General features: G+C 40.1%; 1 protein-coding gene across 9 annotated transcripts in view; it reads left to right on the top strand.

Annotated features, from left to right (window-relative positions):
* The window catches only part of DYNC1I1 (dynein cytoplasmic 1 intermediate chain 1), a 435,553-nt gene that overhangs the window by 125,851 nt on the left and 296,648 nt on the right, over nucleotides 1-13,054 (top strand). The window contains exon 1 of one of the 9 annotated variants that reach the window (XM_006207614.4): nucleotides 11,877-12,037. The exons of the other annotated variants lie outside the window; for them this stretch is intronic. The gene's annotated coding sequence lies outside the window, so the exon portion shown is untranslated. Of the gene's footprint in view, nucleotides 1-11,876; nucleotides 12,038-13,054 lie in introns of those variants that run through there. 9 annotated transcript variants of the gene reach the window in all.

Genomic DNA, 13,054 nt, shown 5'->3' with positions numbered 1-13,054 from the left:
GCTCCCTGTCGGGGATAGAAACATATCTAGTCAAGACCTTACCTAACCTGGAGTAAACTGAGTATGCCTTACAGAGGTCACTGTACACTCTCTTCCCTCACCTATTTCTAAACCTTGAGTAAGGCAGAGGAAGAGAAGGAAACTTTTCTTCTTTATAAGGAAAACCATGAACAAGAGTTATGTTGAGATGAGGTCAATGTGGCAACACGAAGGGACTGATTTTTCACGTGCACTCCATTTGCAGTACCTCACTCAGCCTCACTTCATCCAGATTGGATCTGCATGAACCCAAATGATTAGCAGTATGCTAAGGAAACTAGATTCTGGGGAAAGGGGCAGAAAGGTAAAAATTACAAGTTACTGATCAAGGGAGGAAAGGAGGAGAGAGATTTTCCCCAAGGATTACTAAGCCTTGGGCATATGGAATAGCCCTGTCAGCCTAGATTAAAAAGTCATAAATGTACGAGGTAGTAGCTATGAGGACAAATAGAGGAGAATAAAGGGGCCATCTCCAAACTCTGTGCTCCTCCGGATTCATGTCCTGTTGGAAGATGCAGTTCCAATATGAAATACAGATTTTTTTTTAAACAGTCTGTGTGTTTGACAACCAAAAAGCAAAAGCTGTTTAATAAATGACCTGTATTACCTCTACTTCCACTATTAAGGAAGTCATATTGGGGTAATTGCTAAATATCCCCCAAAAGATAAGAACACATATATACCCTTGAGGGTATATTGTCTGTTTATACAGCTCCTGTCATCCTATATCCTACACTTGGTATTATTATTCTTTCCAGAGGAGTTATTTGATCCTGTTTTTAAATATTTAAAAATTTGATCCATAATATCTTGAAGTTTACCAAAGTCTAGATTTAGAAACTAAGGCAATTTGACAGAGACAGTTGATTGTCCCCCAAACTCCAGTCTCCCTTTTCTGCAGAAGAAACTTGCCCCTGGGGTCCAGGGGAGCCTACTAGAGACTACATTTCCCAGCTGTTCTTTTCACTACGTGAGGTCATGTGACTGAATTCTTGCCAGTGAAGTGTGTGTAGATGTGACCTGTGCTGTTTCAACATCTGGGCCATAAGTCAGTGGGCTTACAAGTCCCTTTCTCACTTCCTGCAAGCTGTACGCCCCTTGCCTTCGTTTCCAACCTGCAGTTGAAGACCTGCTCTAACAAAGCAACAGGGTGCAAGGGAACCAAGTCTCTAAGTGAGCACCGAACAAAACCACCTGGTGCCCCCCAGCCTGGAGTGCTCACTGCAAGGATTTAATGTGAGATTAATATGCTTCCATTGTCTTTAAAAAACCACAGTATTTTGGAACCATTTGGTTTTATTGCTTCAGCCTTTGACCAAGCTTATCATACATATTTTAGTAAAAAGTAGCCCGTTGGCAGGTGGGAATTTTACTTTCCTTTAATTTTTTATTTTATAAATTTATAACCTAGATGACTGAGTTTTTTTTTTTCAGTTTAACAAAGGTATTGCAATTTTTTATTGTTAGAAACTGAGTAGAGGTGCTTAGCTCTATGAACCATGAGAACGATTCTTATCAAATCATAGAAGCATCAAATTATAGAACCTGGCTTCTGGAAGTGATAAAAGAAATACAGTGCCTTCACTGAGGAAGTGACCTGACCAAGATCTCAAAATTTTGCTCAAAAATATGTATTACAGTGTTACTATCTTTCTACATGCTCTTACCAAGTGCTCATGCATTTGGCAGGGGGCACACAAACACACACACTCACACACAGAAAGGAGAGGCCCCCATATCTGGGAATCTTAGAGAGATCAAAACTTTCCATAAAAAGAAAGTCAAAGCTTATCACACAAATGAAAAAAAGTGAAAACTGAGGAAATAAATGTAGAGTGAAATGAAAAGTAGCCCTATCCTAAGAGGTCGTTTCTAATGGCTTAGTTCTCACAGACTCTAGAGGCTCTGAGCATGTTCGCCACTGTCTTTGTAATGGTTACTCATTCATAACCAGTCGCATGCAATTCACAGCTAGAATTGATATGTTTTCCTTCCATTGCTGCAAAAGAGTCTGTACAAATTATTTGCAAGGTTGGCCGTGTTTAGGAATCAGAGAACTTCCCATGAGTTTGAACAGCTCCTCCCATGGTAGGAATACAGACTTTAGCATTAGTGCCTGATTAAAGTCTTTAAAGGGCCAGTGTGCAGCAGCACAGAGCAGAGTTAGACTGGGGAGGGAGGGTGAATGCTCAAGGCATGTATGTGTGGTAGTGGGAGGTCAGAGACCCAGCAAACCATAGCCCTGAACATGGCTGCCTTAGGGACAGGAGCAGGTGGCAAGGAGGAAATGGCTGAGAATGAGTGCTGGGGAGGCCTCTGAAGATGTGATTGTATTATTACATCCTGCTCATTTCCCCCAACCCCTCGTACTTATTGTCTTGGCTTTAATGTGTTGATTCATACCATCAACTACCCAGGTTTTGATTTCTGTAGAGATCAGGGGGTGCACACATGTGTGTGTGTTACTGTAGGGTAGCTTTTAGAAACTCTCCTGACATGGGATATTCTTTTTTTCCCCCTTCCTTTTGGTATCTCTTGAAGTAATTATGTTTTCCCATTGCCTTTTTGTGCAGCTTTCTTCCTTTAACACTAACAGCTGAATAGCTGCTACTATTTTGGCTTACTAACCATCCCCAACATGAGAACTAGAGAATTAAAAACAAAACAAGACAAAGCAAAAATGAAATATCGATGTAGAAATGAAAATCCATAGGAACACAGTTCTGAGAACACAATTTTAAATAATAAATAGTTTACAAGATTTAGTAATAGAGCTCACTATGTAGATGACATTCTCTAATGCTTCGTACATGCTAACTTAATTCTCAGAGCTGCCCAGTGTGGTGGGTACTGTTAATATCCTCATTTGACAGATGAAGAACCTGACACACAGAGATCTCAAGTAATCTGTCCAAGGCCAAGTGAATATTTATCTAATTAGACACCCTGGCCCAAATTCTAATTTTAAGAAGTCTGAGTGCAAGATTCAGTTATAACAGTCCTAGTAGACCCCAGCGTAAGATTTACAGTGGTTGTATAGCAAGTGAAGCACTTGGGTTCTGACATCAGATATCTTGATTTAGGGTCCTGGCTTTATTTTCACACTGTGAGAGCTTGAGGAAATTACTTAACCTCTCTGAGTCTCAGATTTCCCACGCATCAGCCATGGGGGGGATGATTTAAAAAATCTAACACATAAGGAAGAGCATAGCACATAGTAGAAAGCTGTATCCCTGGGTCCAGTACATAGTAGGTGCTTGGAAAATATTTGTTGAATGTCAGTTGTCATAACAGAACAGCACATATTGACAAGAGGAGCAGAATTGTGATTTATTAAAGCCAAGCTGGATTGCCTTTTTAGTCTTTCAAAACCCCCTCATTTCTCTAACACTTGATGTAGATGAATGGATCTTATCCATAAAGCACAAAGTACACTGGTATTGCTTTGATGATGATGTTTCACCCAATAAAAATTGTCTCCCTTGCTCTCCTCTCCTCCACCCTGGCATGCTCATTTATAGGATATTCAAAGATTTAAAGAACAGTTGACAATTTATGAATAGTGGTTAAAAATACTGATTTTCCCAACTTTTTTCCTGCCTTAAATAATGTTCATCCATAAATTATGCCTGATAGAACATGTGTAGAACAAAAATCTATATCTGATTTGGAGAAAATGGCTCAAAATACAGATTCTGACTCTGACCTTAGGCATTATGACGTGAAATGTCTATGCAGGATTTCACACAGGAAAAAAGAAATAAGGAAATCTAAAGAGCCACCAAGGCCCTTTGAGTATCTAGTAAATTCTTGAAAAAACACTATTAGTTTTGTGAATGTGTCAACTCTAAGTTACTTCTTCACACATGGATAAAATCCCTGGAATTCCATTGGAAAATAAAGCTTGAACAATGAACCTTTATGTTTGAAAATTAAAGCAAACCGCATGCCTCCTAAGGTAGATGGGAACGTTTAAAAACTGTTAGTAAGCCAATTAGCGTTGATCCAACATACGAAATTGTTTGAAATAATATGTGATAGGGTACTTTATCTTACACAAGAGCTAATCTCAGAGTTTACTGACTGCCTGTCTATTTTTTCTTTTGTTTTATTTATTTATAATTCTTTGGAACTTCTGCCAAATTTCCACTTTGGAGAACTTTCTCTGTTTTACACACTCCACTATAGAAATGAAATGTAATACACTCTTGTTTGTTCACTTTGTTGAACATAACTTGGATATTTATTAATTTGTTGACTTGAAATGTTTCAAAATGATTTTTCTCAAAATATACATATTTATTTGTAGTTCTTTATAAAGAAAAAGTAAAAGGTTTTCAGACTTTTAATGATGGCTAATCATCCCATTTAACATGCTGTTGTATGACGTTGTTCATTTTTGACAAGTTAGAATGTTATGAAACTATTTGAACAGTTCCGCAATTTATCTCCATCAACAGGAGCCTTTAGTGAGGGGGGGAAGTTTGACTTAAAAATGATGATGTAACATTAAGGATGTCAAAGTAATGAAAGACATACAATAGCTTTAGACAGCTTATGATATTTTATCTTTATTACTTTTAGTTCGTATGGTAAGAAAACCTTAATAAGAAAAAATATTTTAGAAAGAGACCTGTTAAATATAATTTCACTAACAAAAGATGAAAAATTGAAGTTGAATTTTTAAAATACTCTGAAAAAAAGTTTATTCACTACTGTTATTAAATAATTTCATGCAAAGTAAAAAAAAAAAATCAAAGCAAAAAAAAAAAAAATGACCCCAAGGCCCAATGGTAAACAGACATACAGCTAACTTTTAAAAATATTTATGAATCATCCTTTATCAACCTCAGACTGTTATTCAAAATTTGAATATACATACATGTATATTTGCAACAATAAAGAGCTCACTTTAAAATATGAATTTGGGAGTTTTTCAAAATGTGGTAGACCCAACCAAGAGCCAAGGAAATGCTCCAAGTGAACCTCAAGATCTTTTTCTTATATGAGGGCATTAAAACATTAAAGGCTGGGGGCTGGGTGTAGCTCAGAGGTAGAGCACATGCTTAGCATGCATGAGGTCCTGGGCTCAAGCCCCAGTACATCCATTAAAAAAGAATTAAAAGCTTTCTAATGTGTTAATTGGTTTTCATGCTAGAAACTTAAATGGAAGATGATCTCTTTCTTTGACTATCTTCCCATACACTAAGTACACTCATATTTTACAGTTAGGCTATATTTTTAGAAATTGTCTGGTCAGTAACGTGAGCTGTACTCTTTTGTTTCCAACTGGCTCTCAAACAGAGGGCAAAGAGAGACCAAAGACAGAGACCACTCCAGATTGGTAGGTGGCAGTTTTAATGAGCAAGGGAGCTTACATGTGAAGCTTATCTTCGTGGCCACAACATGAGTAGATCTCCACATCTGCCAGGTAGACATCTTATAAGTTTAAAGAGAGACCTTAACTAGGTTCAGTCACCTATTCAGTCCAGGTGGACTCAACAGTATGTTGCTCTCTCAAGGCTGCATCCTTGAAATGGCTCCCACTATGGGAACAGTGAGCAGAATGTACATTGCAAGGACTAGGGCGATGGTGAGGAACCTACTATTGCCCAATTGTCTGGGTCCAGCTATCGGGTCAACAGGTGGTCATGCCCTGTCTATGATCACCTCCAACATGTCCTCCAGAAAGAATTTTATCTGAATACTTAGCAAACGTAGGGGAGTAAGGGCCTGGAGGTCACAAGGGCACTGCTGGCTCCATGGCTCTCTCCTATCATCACTAGCATGGGGGGCACCTCCCTGGAGGATAGACAGGGGCAGTGTATATTTCCAGTTTCAGAGAAGACTGTGGCATATCATTATGAAATCCCTGGGGAGGGATTCCTTCATGGTTTATTGCATCTCAAAGGGAACCAGAGTGACACAATAACCACCTAAGTGGCATGTGCTCTAAGTGGTGTGCGGACAGAGAGAGAGTGTGATAGTTGGTATTTATCCAGAAGGTGAGAGGGCACAATCCCTTCATTCATCCTCACTCCATCCTTATCCTGACTCCTTTTCTAGCAAAAAAGTGTAGGACATCATGTATCCACAGCTCATTGTTTCTAATGTCTAAACCATATATCGTAACCACTGCCAAGGGGTAAGACTTAGAGTATCTTCAGGGAATTTCACAAGAAAGAAGTTTATAATATAAACACCTATTGTTTTAAGTGACTTCATGCTGTTACTGGACTATCCCTGGTATCTAACAGGCTTGTTGGAGCACATAATGCATATTCATCATAGAGCATTTAGAAAGTAAGGATAAATTCAAAAGGAAAAAAAAAATCCACACTCTTATCACCCCAAATAGCCACTGTTAACATTTTCCTGTAAACTTTCATTCTTTTTTCTATGCACATCCACATGATAGTTAACAGTGTCTAACATTAATTTAGTGTTGACTTGGTGCTGATCACTATACCTAGTTCTTTATAAGCATCATCTCATTTAATTCTTATTATCAACTTAAGATATGGGCACTATTATGCCCATCTTACAGGTGAAGATATTGAGGCTTAAAGCGTTTAAACAGTTTGCACAGAATCACACAGCTAGTGAATTGTAGCTGCCAGTTTTAACCCAGGTGTGCCTGACTCCAGGGCCTGTGTTCTTTTTTTTTTTACATTTTTTATTGATTTATAATCATTTTACAATGTTGTGTAGGGACCTGTGTTCTTGACTCAGTGTAGTATTTCTGATTTATACATGCCTTTAATACTAGAAGATTGTATTTTATATCGACAGTTTTATAATTCTTCTTAACTATAACTCTATAGTGAAGTAAGCATATGAAGGAAGAGGAGTGAGAAGCATGTAATATACAAAATTTGTATTCTAAAATACATAAAATATTTAGATTTCTCTTCTCAAATAGTCAAATGATATTAAGAGTTAGCATGTGAGAAATAACAAATAATGAAGCCCCATTAAAAAATGCTCAGAATTGCTGGTTAATGGCAGAAACGTAGTATCAATGTATATATATTTAATTATTTGTTAAAAAAACACAGATGACTTTTTGGAAGTGTTGGGAGAGCATTAGGATCAGTCTTTCCAAGGAGCAGTTACAAAGAACTATGAAAATATGTTACTAGGAAATAATCTAGAGAAGTAATTCACCAAAAATGTGGTTTCATTTCTTTTGGCAAGGTAGGTTTATTTGATCCCTAGAAATATAAATTTGAAATAACAAGTAACAAGGCAGGACACAAAGGAGGATACAGATACTGATTTCACAGCTGGGAAAAATAAAGATTTATATTTAGACACTAATGGAATGTGAATTTAAAATGACATAAATAATTTATATCTTATAATCATTGGATTTTTCCCCCATAAATTTAAGTGCTTAAAATGATTTTTTAAGATCCAAATATTTTAATTTTTCCTCTGTAGATATTTGCATGGTTGCATTTTGTCATTGATTGTTAAAAACATAGGCATTCTGGCTCAGCAGCATCCTTGAAAAAAAAGCTAATGAAAGGAACTAATGTCAGCTAAATGAAAGCTAATGTGAGGAGGAGGAGGAGGATGCAAAGAAACACGAAGGCAAGAGTGAAGTGGGTGGAAATAAGGGTGATTATAATATGATTATATTACAAATATAGATAATTACAGTATAATTGGAGTTATATTTGGAAGTTACTCAACAAGCATTTAGAGAAATCTAAAGCTATACAGCAGACACCTCTGAATTCCTTCTTCCTAAATTGAAGACAGATTTTATGTGTGTGTGTTTATTTATTGCAGAGACTTCACACCTACTATATCAAAACATAGGCAATGTCCCTTAATAAAAAGTGTCCAGAAGACAAAAAGCAGGAGTTGTTTTAGACGTTGGAATCATTAATTCCCCTATAAGTCACTCTTTGATTTCTAATAAATCTTCAAACACTAATAACGCACCTGTTTCAGAACGTCTATTATTGTTTTAATTTGGCACCAACAGACCAACTTCAATTGTACAATAGAAAAATAAGTAAAATGTATCCGACCCGATACATATCCCATACAAAACTGTGTATGACTTTGGGCAGTGGTTTAGTTGCCTCACAGGTTGTTATTCCAAGCATGATGTACAACACATGTCATCCTAACTAGAGAACATCTTCAAGCATTTTTTTCTTTAGGCACCTTACATTTTTAATAGCTCACTCTGATGGTTTGCATTTCTTTTCTGTGGTTTTAGAGCCTTTGGACCACTGAGGTGAATTTTCTGTTTTATTTCTTGCAACTAAGATATAATGAATGGAGGAATAACTTCCAGAAGAGATCCTCAGGCAGACGTCAGGGGATCTGGTGTATAAAAGTGCGTTGGAACCTGTATGAAACGGGGCCCTAGAAAAGTAAGTTAGACAAGGGAGCCAGCTGTGGGGCCCTGCCTGTATTCAGCACTAGTGAATGACATGTGCACGAGGGCAAAAGAATCTCTGTTTTGAAGGCTAGTAGTGACCCCAAGGTCTGAGTAGTCCCTCCAGTCTGGTAATGTCAATATTGGACACTGAATTTAGAGGGTACAAAGCCCTACTTTTTGTACTTTTCATGTAGGCTGTGTTAGTCATAGCAAATTATAGCTAAAATTTATTGAGTGTTTTTAATTACATGCAAGGGACTGTGCTGAGTGATTCACATGGATTAACTCATTGAAATATCACAGACCCCAAGTAGTAGTATTGCCCATTTTTGCCTTCTAGGGACTTGAGTCTTAGAGGAGTCTAGTAATGTATGCAAATATACAAAAGCAGTAAGTGGTAGACTTAAGCTTACACGCCGAGCATCTGACGCCGGAATAGGGGAGCTTAGCCACACCGCTGTCTCTCTGGAGGGCTCTAAAGCAACCTCCTACTGGCTATAGCAAGTTAGGAATTTGCCCAGTATGTTTTATGGTTGCCATTTAATCCATTCTTGAAGACCTTTTTTCAAACTTTGAAGCAATAACTACACAGAAGTGAAGCAGGTTGGTTGCAATAAGCAGTTCGTAATTTGTAGGGGGTATATGGGAACTCTGTTCTTTCTGCACAACTTTTTTTGTAAACCTAGAAGGCTCTAAAAACTTGGGATCTGTCAATAAACATAAGGTCTATGCTTCTTTTTCTGCCTGTTTTCTAACCCCATTCTCAGTGCTTATCACGTGATCTGCCAAAATTTGCATGTAACTGTACACAGACACTCAGACCTCTTCACCAAGACCTCCAAATCATAAGAATTCCCAATTGGAATGCATTTCTCCTTCTTGATCTCTCTTGGCAAATGTCTTTAGTTATTTTATTTTTCTTAGTCTCTTGGATATTACAGGCAGTGGTGAATTTTCTTTAGATTTTGAGTCTCTGGAATATAGAAACCATGTATTTCTTACTCATTTCCAGTCTCACACCCAATATATCTACTATGTTGAGTATATGATAATAAAAAATAATTATAACGGCTTTTTATTAATTGCTTAATTTGTGCCAGGCATGTATTTCAGGCTATTCACAATGAATACAACTTGACAAATTCAAGCCTTCTTAATCCTGGCCTGGATTCTCACAATGAACTTCGAACTGGTCTCTTCTGCCTTGCTTGTTCCAGATATCATTTGCACATCCAAGTGTCATTTCCTGCTCAAACATGTGTAATAATAATACTCCATTAACTGCTCTTCAGCATCCTTTAGGGCCCAAATCTGCTCCCCTGCTAGTCTGTTATGCACCGAAAAGCTAGCCCACTGATCATTTGCTAAGTACTCATTGTTGCTTCTCTTTTTTAGAACTTGGTTTATGTGTGAAAATGTTCTGCCTTCCTCATTTCTACTGTTAAAAACCTTAATTATCCATTTCAAATATTATCCACATTCATAATTCTAATTTCCTCCTACTGTCTCCCCACTCTTACCAGATGGGCTCTTACTTGACTTCTCAACACATTGTACTGCTTCGGCCATTTCCTTATTGTTGGCCTTTACCTCTCCTTCCACCTTCAACTTGATTAACTTTACTTGTGGAAAGGGATTATATTCTCCTCAATTTTGGACCGTCTGACACTCCCAGCACGATGTGTTGCAGGTAGTGGCCACTCAGCAACCCCCATATTGGAGAGACTGTAATACCAGGTGGGAATGTATAAGCTGTGAAGTCAGGTGGACAGGGATTCCAATCTCAGATAAATCACTCAGTAGCTGTGGAATTTGGGCAAAGTAAAACTCAGATTCCTTTTCTGTGGGCATGGCATTGTATCTGTTACACAGTGTTGTTGAAAAATTTAAAAGGAAAATACACATGGAGTTTGACATATATTAAGTATCTAATACGTCAGTGGCAAGTATTTGTTTCACAGAAATTTTCTCCTGGAATATCTTGATTTCCTTCTATTTAAAGACATTTTACCTCTCTCTTTGTAGTCGTACTTATGCTCACAATAATTTGCTAGGAAGGCAAAATTGGAACAAGAAAGGCCATTTTATAGATAGATATGACAGTGTATTTACAATCAGATCTTTATTTATTTTGAGATTACTGTAGTACTTGTCAATTAAATAGAGCCATAAATATTTATTGAGCACCTATTATGCATCAAACACCATTGTAGGTACTGGGGATACTGCAGTGAATAAGATACAGTGCTTGCTCTCTACTTTCAATTCTAATGTGTACAATGACACATGATGAAACGCTGACCTAAAAATGGTACCAAACCTGCATTGATAAGAACCCCAAACTCCATTTCTGTCCCTTAAAACTTAGCTATTAGGGAGCTTTGGGGTAAGTCCAAGAATGGTTACCCAGATTATTTTTATTTTTATTTTTCATATATTCTTTTTTAAACAGAAGTATAGTGGATATGTAATTGTTACTGAACTTGGGTCTGCTTACCCACGTAGAGTAAAGCCAATCTACTGACACTTGGTTGTGGTGAAAGAAAGTGCAGTGTTTATTGTAAGATGTTATACAAGAAAAAAAAAAAAGGAGTTCAGAAGACCTAGTGCTCAAAAAGCCAGAACTCTCCAATAGGCTTCAGGAAAATGTTTTTAAAGGCAAGGTGAGGGAGGGGAGTCCCAGGATATGTGATCAGCTCATGCACAATTCGCTGAGTGGTTGATGGTGAGGCAGAAGGGGTGTGTCACAGGGGTTAACCTCTCAATCCCCTACCTTTATACTGCCCCTCCCCTCTCCCCACTGGTAACCACTAATTTGTTCTCCGTATCTGTGAGTCTGCTTCTTTTTCGTTATCTTCACTAGTTCCTTATATTTTTTAGATTCCACATAGAAGTGATATCATATGGTATGTGTCTTTCTCTGATGTATTTCACTTAGCATATGGAGGATACTGTTATCCAGATTTTTAAAAGCTAGGACTTTAAGTAGCAATGTTATGGAGGCAAGTTAAATATATATTTTTTTCTTCTCGGAAAAACTAAGCATAAATCTGTGTCTTTGTGTGTAGCAGATGGACCCAAGCTTTCTCTATTTCTATTTAAATAACCTAAAGTAGTTGTCAGGGAGTGAAAGTTGTTGGGTGTTGCCGTGTCAGCAGGAGCTTCCATCATAGCTCTTCAGTTTGCAGCCACTTAGGTGAGTCCCGCCGATGGCATAGGGATAGACGGATTGACCTTGACCTCCCCAGGACTCCCGCAGCCACCAGCCTCTGAGCGGGCGTCACCCGCTCCTTGAGAGACCGGGTGCGCAGGGCCCTCCCTCGGGAGGAGCGCGGGGCGTGGAGGGCGTGGGCCGGGGGCGGGGCGAGCCCCAGACTGGGTGCTCGCGGGGAGCTGTCAGTGTCAGGCTCGGGGAGAGAGAGGAAGTGCCTGGTCCCGGAGGAGCGCGAGCTGAGCGGCCAGCGCAGCGTGAGACAGCACATCCTGCGCGCGCCGAGCCTGTCGCCCTCTGGAAACGCTCGGGTGCTGACGCCACCGCCGCTCAGGAGCCACTGCTGCGCTCGCGAGCCCAGTTCCGCTGCCGCCGCCCGCGTCCAGGTAAACAGGAGGGGGGTCGCGCTCTCCCGGCCCACACCTCCCCGCCCCTTTCAACCCTCCCCGCCCGGGGGTCGTCGGCGCTGGGAGCTGCGGGACACTAGTGCGGCCGCTGCAGCCGAAGCCGGACCCTGGCCTCTGCCCTCTCCCCGGGCTCCTGCGTGCTCCGCGGCGCCCGAAAGCGGCAGCCCCCTATGGCAGCCCCCTGTCTCAGCTCCCCCGGCAGAGCTGAGAGGCGAGGGTAGAGGGGGAAGAGTCGTGGTGTCATCACCTTGTCGTCCACCTTGTGGGCTGGGAAGGGCGTCCCAGCGCGCCTCGCTTCGGTTTTCGCCTGGGGAGCAGAAGGCTAGCGGCGGTGAAATCCGCACCCCTCTGGGCCACCAGCTGACGGCCCCTGGGGGAGGGGGGAGCTGCAGAGGGAGGGGAAAGGATGCCTTTGACTACATTTTCAGCTGTCTGCAAAGCTCTTAGATGCTGTTGCTACCAGCCAAGTCCGAGAAAACGAATGCACTTCCAGCAGGTCATTAATTAAACACTCAAGCAAGAAGGTACCAAATTCTACCACTGCTGCAAAAAAAGTGTGGCTGAGGGGATGTGTTTTCATAAACACCTTCGCGGCCGCGTGGCTCTCCTTCCCCCACTCGCACTCCGGAATCGGTCTGGCCTTACAAATCAGTGCGTTGTCATCATAAGGGCAGTGATCCTGGCGGCGCTGATGGGAACTGAGTGTGCAGGAGTCTCATGACTTGTACCTTGGCTAATCAGAATAAACAGAAACCCAGGATCAGGACAGGAAATTACTTAGGAAATCAGAGACTCAACAAAATGCAGAAGATGGAATATATTAGTTATCCTGGCCTTTCCCACATCTAGGTAAGGAGCAGAACAAGTAGCCAGCCATTTTCTTGCCTGGAATGCCTTTCAAGAGGGCATTGTAGACTTATTGTAGTCAGGGTTGTGCAGAATTGCTTCCATATACAGAAAGCATAGCTAACCCTAAGACATGGTAACTGCAGAAGA

Source organism: Vicugna pacos, chromosome 7 (assembly GCF_048564905.1).
Source record: "Vicugna pacos chromosome 7, VicPac4, whole genome shotgun sequence".
NCBI lineage: Eukaryota > Metazoa > Chordata > Mammalia > Artiodactyla > Camelidae > Vicugna > Vicugna pacos.
Note: the sequence above shows the minus strand (reverse complement) of the source record. Positions and strands in the feature narration are given on the sequence as shown.